Source organism: Arachis ipaensis, chromosome B09 (assembly GCF_000816755.2).
Source record: "Arachis ipaensis cultivar K30076 chromosome B09, Araip1.1, whole genome shotgun sequence".
NCBI lineage: Eukaryota > Viridiplantae > Streptophyta > Magnoliopsida > Fabales > Fabaceae > Arachis > Arachis ipaensis.
Genome location: NC_029793.2, coordinates 114,424,755 through 114,432,671, shown reverse-complemented (window position 1 = coordinate 114,432,671; position 7,917 = coordinate 114,424,755). Strand labels below are relative to the sequence as shown.

General features: G+C 37.7%; 1 protein-coding gene and 1 long non-coding RNA gene across 2 annotated transcripts in view; both read right to left on the bottom strand.

Annotated features, from left to right (window-relative positions):
• Positions 5,156 to 6,735, bottom strand: LOC107618848. Its single transcript, XR_001615390.2, has 4 exons — positions 6,543 to 6,735; positions 6,332 to 6,448; positions 5,377 to 5,430; positions 5,156 to 5,295 (listed from the first exon to the last, which is right to left on the bottom strand). It is a non-coding gene; the product is annotated as an uncharacterized LOC107618848 (long non-coding RNA).
• LOC107615860 overlaps positions 7,370 to 7,917 on the bottom strand; it is a 9,306-nt gene continuing 8,758 nt past the window's right edge. Inside the window, exon 7 of the mRNA XM_016317877.2 lies at positions 7,370 to 7,917. The gene's annotated coding sequence lies outside the window, so the exon portion shown is untranslated.

Genomic DNA, 7,917 nt, shown 5'->3' with positions numbered 1-7,917 from the left:
GACACTGGGAAGGATGAGGATGAATCCATTATCCTTGGAAGACCCTTCCTAGCCACAGTAAGAGATGTGATTGATGTGGACAGAGGAGAGTTAGTCCTTCAATTGAATGAGGACTACCTTGTGTTTAAGGCTCAAGGATCTTCTTCTGTAACCATGGAGAGGAAGCATGAAAAGCTTCTCTCAATACAGAGTCAAACAGAGCCCCCACACTCAACTTCTAAGTTTGGTGTTGGGAGGCCATTATCAAGCTCTGAGTCTCTGTGAAGCTCTCTAAGAGCTCACTGTCAAGCTATTGACATTAAAGAAGCACTTGTTGGGAGGCAACCCAATGTTATTTAATTATATTTATTTATATTCCATTGTCATTTTATATTTTCTTTAGGTTGATGATCATGTGAAGTCATAAAAATAAATGCAGAATTAAAGCAAAATGAAAAATAGTATAAAAAATAGCACACCCTGGAGGACAGACTTACTGTCGTTTAAAAGCCAGTAAGGATAGCAGAATGGGCGTTTAACGCCCAGTCTGGCAGCATTCTGGGCGTTAAACGTCAGAATGGGTAGCACTCTGGGTGTTTAACACTAGAAAGGGGGTGTCTGGCGTCTGGCTGGCATTAAATGCCAGAAATGGCAGACAGACTGGCGTTTAACGCCAGAAAAGGGAGTCTAGCTGGCGTTTAACGCCAGAAAGGGGCAGTAGACTGGCATTTAACACCAGGAAAGGTAGCAGAGTTGGCGTTTAACACCAAAATTGGCACACAGAGGATGTTTGAACGCCAGATTGGTGCAGGGAGTAGAATTCCTTGACACCTCAGGATCTGTGGACCCCATAGGATCCCCACCTACCCCACCTCTTCTTCTCTCCTCTTCACACCTTTCCATAATACTCTTCTCCAAATACCCTAGACCAATCCCATCAATAACTCTTCCCCAAATACCCTGCACCTATCAAATCGTACCCTCTTCCCCATATCCTCTTCACCACTCACATTCATCCATCATAAACCCCACCTTCTTCACCATTCAAATTCAAACTATTTCCCTCCCAAACCCACCCATTCTCACACAGATCCCCTCTCCCTCCTACCCTATAAATACCCCTCCTCACTATTTCAACTTTCACACATCACAAACACTTCTTCCCCCCTTGGCCGAACCACTCACCTCCCTCCATCTCCTCCATTTCTTCTTCTTCTACTCTTTTCTTTCTTCTTTTGCTCGAGGACGAGTAAACCTTTTACGTTTGGTGTGGAAAAAGCCCTGCTTTTTTTTATTTTTCCATAACCATCAATGGCACCTAAGGCCGGAGAAACCTCTAGAAAGAGGATAGGGAAGGCAATTGCTTCCACCTCCGAGTCATGGGAGATGGAGAGATTCATCTCAAAGGTCCATCAAGACCACTTCTATGGAGTTGTGGCCAAGAAAAAAGTGATTCCCGAAGTCTCTTTCAAGCTTAAAAAGGGTGAATATCCGGAGATCCGATATGAGATTCAAAGAAGAGGTTGGAAAGCTCTCACCAACCCAATCCAACAAGTCGAAATCTTAATGGTTCTAGAGTTCTGTGCCAATGCATGGATCACTAAGAACCATGATCAAAGTATGAACCCAAACCCAAAGAATTGGCTCACAATGGTTCGGGGGAATTACTTGGATTTCAGTCCGAAAAATGTGAGGTTAGCATTTAACTTGCCAATGATGCAAGGAGATCCTCACCCTTTCACTAGAAGGGTCAACTTTGATCAAAAGTTGGACCAAGTCCTTAGGGACATTTGTGTGGAAGGAGCTCAATGGAAGAGAGACTCAAGAGGCAAGCCGGTTCAACTAAGAAGGCTTGACGTCAAGCCTGTGGCTAGGGGATGGTTGGAGTTCATCCAATGCTCTATCATTCCTACTAGCAACCAGTTTGAAGTTACAATAGACCGGGCTATCATGATCCATAGTATCATGATTGGAGAGGAAGTAGAAGTTCATGAGATCATATCCCTAGAACTCTACAAGGTGGCAGACAAACTCTCTACCTTGGCAAGGTTAGCCTTCCCTCATCTCATCTGTACCCTATACAATTCAGCTGGAATTGTCATAGAGGAAGACATCCTCATTGAAGGAGACAAGCCCATCACTAAGAAGAAGATGGAGCAAATAAGAGAGCCCACTCATGGACCTCAACAAGAGCATGAGGAAGTTCCTCATCAAGAAATCCCTGAGATACCTCAAGGGATGCACTTTCCTCCACAAAACTATTGGGAGCAAATCAACACCTCCTTAGGAGAATTGAGTTCCAACATGGGGTAGCTAAGGATGGAGCACCAAGAGCACTCTATTATCCTCAATGAAATCAGAGAGCCATGAGGGAGGAGCAACAAAGGCAAGGAAGAGATATAGAGGAGCTCAAGCACTCCATAAGATCTTCAAGAGGAAGAACTAGCCACCATCACTAAGGTGGACCTGTTCTTTAATTTCCTTGTTCTTATTTTTCTATTTTTCGAATTATATGCTTTATGTTTTGTCTATGTTTGTGTCTTTATTACATGATCATTAGTGTCTAGTGTCTATGTCTTAAAGCTATGAATGTCCTATGAATCCTTCACCTTTCTTAAATGAAAAATATTTTTAATTGCAAAAGAACAAGAGGTACATGGATTTTGAATTTTATCTTGAAATTAGCTTAACTATTTTGATATGGTGGCAATACTTTTTGTTTTCTGAATGAATGCTTGAACAGTGCATATTTTTGAATTTGTTGTTTATGAATGTTAAAATTGTTGGCTCTTGAAAAAATAATGAAAAAGGAGAAATGTTATTGATAATCTAAAAAATCATAAAATTGATTCTTGAAGCAAGAAAAAGCAGTGAAAAGCTTGCAGGAAAAAAAGAGAGAGAGAAAGAAAAAGAAAAAGCAAGCAGAAAAAGCCAATAGCCCTTTAAACCAAAAGGCAAGGGTAAAAAGGATCCAAGGCTTTGAGCATTAATGGATAAAAGGGCCCAAAGGAATAAAATCCTGGCCTAAGCGACTAAACCAAGCTGTCCCTAACCATGTGCTTGTGGCATGAAGGTGTCAAGTGAAAAGCTTGAGACTGAGCGGTTAAAGTCGTAGTCCAAAGCAAAAAGAGTGTGCTTAAGAGCTCTGGGCACCTCTAACTGGGGACTTTAGCAAAGATGAGTCACAATCTGAAAAGGTTCACCCAGTTATGTGTCTGTGGCTGATAAACCCAAATTTTATGATTCATTTTGTGCTCAATTAAGTATTTTTATTAATTCTTCACCCATTTATTCATATGAATTGCATGGTTTTTACTTTTCCTTCCTTATTTTATGACATATGTGAAAACATGTTTCCTATGCTTTAAAAATACTAAATTTAATTATCCTTCATTACTATTTGATGCCGTGATTTGTGTGTTAAGTATTTTCAGGTCTCATAGGGCAGGAATGGATTAAAGAACAAAAAGGAAACATACAAAAATGGAAGGAAAGCAAAAAAAAATGGAGTTTTGAAGAAAAGGGCAGCGACGCGAACGCATGGATGACGCGGACGCGTGCCTAGCGTGAAATGGCACTGACGCGAACGCATGAACGACGCGGACGCGTACCTTAAGCAGAACACAATTGACGCGGACGCGTGACTGATGCATACGCGTGACCAAGGAAAACTCCAAACTACGCGAATGCATGACCTACGCGCACGCGTGACGGACGCCTGAAAGATGCAGAAGATTGATGGTTTATAGGTTATAAAAACTCTCGTTGTGAGTATAGTTACTAAACCAAGCAATCAACCTTCCTTACAAACGTGTTGGGTGTCACAAGTAACAAACCCCTTAAAAATTTTTAACCGAGTATTCAAACCTCGGGTCGTCTTCTCAAGGAACTGCGAGGAAGTATGTTCTTATTATTGGCTATAAAGGTTGTAATCGGGGTTTAGAAGGTGAGAAGCAAGTAATTTAAATGACGAGTGAATTAAATGGCAAGTAAGAATAAATAATAACTGTAAAACAACTTTTGGCAAGATAAGGGAAATTAGAAGTCCAACTTAGTTATCCTTCTCAACAATAATGAAAGTTGTATCTTAATTCCACTTGGTCAACCTTTACCAGAGCAAAGGAAAGTTAAGGGACTAATTAAATTGACCTTTGAATCCTAATTATTTCCTAAGAAAAGGTTGGGATTAATTAAGTTCAACTCAATTAGCAAGGTAACGATTATCAATTATGTTGAGTTTAATAACTGTTGAGTTACTGAATTCTTAACCAAAACCAAAAGGGGAAAAAGTAAATTACTAAAATAATAAAAGAGTCCTTAGATGGGAAGCAATGGCAGCTTAAATCAAGAGAACAATCATAAACTGAAAATACCTCAAATTATCATTAATTCAATTAGAAATCTGTAACATGGAATAATTCTCAGATCAATTTATAATAATAATCAATTCAAATGTTGGAATAAATAAATAGAAGTAATACTAAAAGAACATTAAACCTGGATCCAGAGTTACTCTTAAAACAAGAAGAAAACCTAAATCCTAAAAGAGAGAGAGAGAAGATCTCCCTCTCAACTAAATCTAAATCATTGAAAGGTGAAAATATGCGAGCTCTCTTTGAATGGAAGCATTCCCACACTTTATAACCTCTGGTCTATGCTGTCTGTACTTGGATCTGGGCCAAAAAGGGCTTCAGAATTCGCTGGGGGCATATTCTGTAACTTCTGGTGCGTGGCCTCTGTCACGCGTCCGCGTGGGTCACGCGGTCGCGTCATTTGGAGCTTTTCCTTGCCACACGGTCGCGTCAGTCATGCGACCGCGTCATATGTATTCTGCTTAAGGCGCGCGGTCGCGTCAGTCATGCGGCCGCGTCGCTGCTGATTCGTGCTTGGCACGCGATCGCGTCATCCATGCGATTGCGCGGACACCAGTTTCTTTAAAGCTCCGTTTTGCTTCTTCCTTCCATTCTAGTATGTTTCCTTTTTCATCCTTTAAGTCATTCTGCCTTTAGAAAATCTGACACTACTCAACACACTAATCACGGCATCGAATGGAAATAAAGGTAATAGCAAGATTCCTATGTTCTCAAAAACAATAAAAAAAGTTACTCCAATAGCTCATGGAGCTGGTTGAAAGACTGGACTACACTTTCAGAGTTCAATCATGCAAGAGAAAAAAATTACAACAGTAAAATACCTACCTCAACCCTTTTTTTCTCCATAAATAATATTGATGGAAGGGAGATTGTATAGTCTTCTCTCATGATCCTTCTCCCTCTGTTTCCTTCACTCTTCTTCAACAGCCTTCTCTTTGGCAGCCTGAATTATGATATCAATATATAAACATAAAAAATATTTAATGTATTTTAATCATAATGGAAGCGCTGGTTTTGGCTCCACCTCTTGAGCAAGGCGTTCTTGCCCACGTCTTACTCTTCTATCCAAGTCCATTACCTGTAATTATAAAAATTGAAATTATTCATTAACATATAGAAGAGAATAAACTTAATTGACTGTCAGAAAACATGTAGGTAGCTTACCAATTTCTCATAGAACTGAGCAAGGTTAGCTTCAAATTTGGATACGAATGATTCCAAACTTAAGTGTGTGACTATACTACTCATTATAAATATTATATTTATTTATTTTAAGGATATAATAATAAAAATAATTGTGGCACGCACAAGATACAAAATTATACAGGTAAGGAATTTATCATGACATGAATTAGGAACTTGTTATAATATAATGCATTTTTATTATTCTAGCAACCTTAACTAAAATTATAGGGCAGGCTATGATCATCATTTCCAAAATCGATCATCCATATTCCTGGACTCGATCAAATATCAATATGGGTAAGTAATTGTTGATCATTAAACTAATAATAAAGAAAGGCAAATTCATTAGGTTTACTAATAATAAGAATCAAACTGAACAATTTAATTATGATTTCCTAAATTAATGTTACTTAAGAATACAATCTTTATTTTAGGAGCCCTAATTAAAGCCCTCCCACCCTAATTAAGAGAGTAGTGTCCTGGAAGGCTTTGAAGAATTTGGTAGTTGCAATAAAGCTGGAGAGTGAAGATTCTCTCCTTTTTGGATTTGATTGTTCTTACTACACACATATATTCCATGATCTACATGAATATGATAAGTAGGGTGGACTACTTTCTTATTATGATTATTGGATTTATGTATATATACAACCATTGGTTACCATATCACGTTTGCTTAATATTCGCTTCAAGTGATTCATAGATCTGCCATTACACAATAATTACTAATGCCAAAATAATTCTTGGTAAGACACATGATGCAAAGAGGGTAAAAAACCAGAATTAAAACTTACTTCTTTAATTTCTCCATATAATCCAAAAATATGCTTAAGTTCGTCATTTGAAACAGATGAATCAAGACCAGATATCATCACACCACCATGACCAAATATCCTTTTCTGGAGCATTGTCTAAAATATCATCAAGTAAAGATAAAACTATAAGCAAAGCAAAAGAACTTGGAACACAAAGAAACTGACAAGGGAAGAATATAGCAATAACTACCTTTGGAATTGAATAATGTATGTCAAGCTATTGAGATCTCAACTTATCAAAAAGCTTCTTGAGACCAAGTAGAAGATAAACAAATTCACCAGCTAACATAAGCAAAAATTAAGAATAAGTCAAAAATCTATAAATAACAGAACATATGCAAATAAGAGGTAAGATCATAAATTCATAATCATTCAGTAAACTAATGATTATTAACTCTACTTGATTGCCGTAAGATGAAGCACAATCGATATGTCCGTATCCAACCTGACATGTCAAACACAATAATTATAATCAAAATTAATAATCATCCACCTCTAGGGTTAGCTCTTCTACTTATAATACAATAATCAAAACTGTAAAATTGTAATGGTTTAACAAAACTATAAAAATAGAAAAAATGTGAGTGTACCTTGATAGCAGTGGTAGCTGCTTTGGCCAAGGCTCCAGGATTTTCAGCCTGAAAAGTTCCTAATCCAACAGAAGGTATCTTGGCACCTGTGTTCAGCTTGAAGAATCTAATTTCCTCCGCCATAATTTCTTTAATTAATTAATTAATTAAATAATTCTCTTCAACGATCACTTGCATAATCGCTTTGGTGTTTAGTTATTCGTAAGGTAATCATCAATTAATTGCGTAATCTAATTTGTTTTGTTTGCTTAAAGAAGAGGCAAGGCAGAAAATTTAATTACCTTCTCCAAAAGATAAGCTATCCTGTTGCCTAGAAGTTACTGAAATTAATCTTATCTGTACTAAATGAACCTTGTAAAGTTAAATTATTTGACCTTGTAATAGAGCTTGAATTCGATAAACGTACCATCTCTACTATTTTGTACCAAGATGCTTAATAATTCTTCTGTTTCTCAACTGATGAGCAGTATACAGTTAAAGGGTCAAACACAATCGCAACTTCATTATGAATGAACATTAGAAACCAATAATATTACTTTACATGCATTAAAACATTATCCCTATAGAGATGCGAACCAAATAAAAAGGGAGAAAATTAGCACAACATTTGGAGCAATGAAGGAAAGAAAGGAAGCAAAGATTATAACTCTGAAAGAGTAGCTTCATATGAAAGTTCCCTTTCTATACTCAAGGCTAATTCTCTCTTGACATATGCATTTGACCCACCCTGATCATTTCGTCTGAGTCTACCATGACTTTACCTTCGTCCATTTTGTACAGTTCCACTGGTTCTGCGCTGCGAAGACGAATTCTTGGATGCGGCTAGCTCTGCAGCTAGTCTTTCATTATGATTCATGAGTTTGGAAACTTCTTCTGACAATGCCTTGAGCTCAACAGCAGCAGCTGAAGCTAGTCCTTTAGCATATGAACTCTCTTCTGTTAGTTCTTTCACCTTCTGTTTCAGCTCTTCTATCT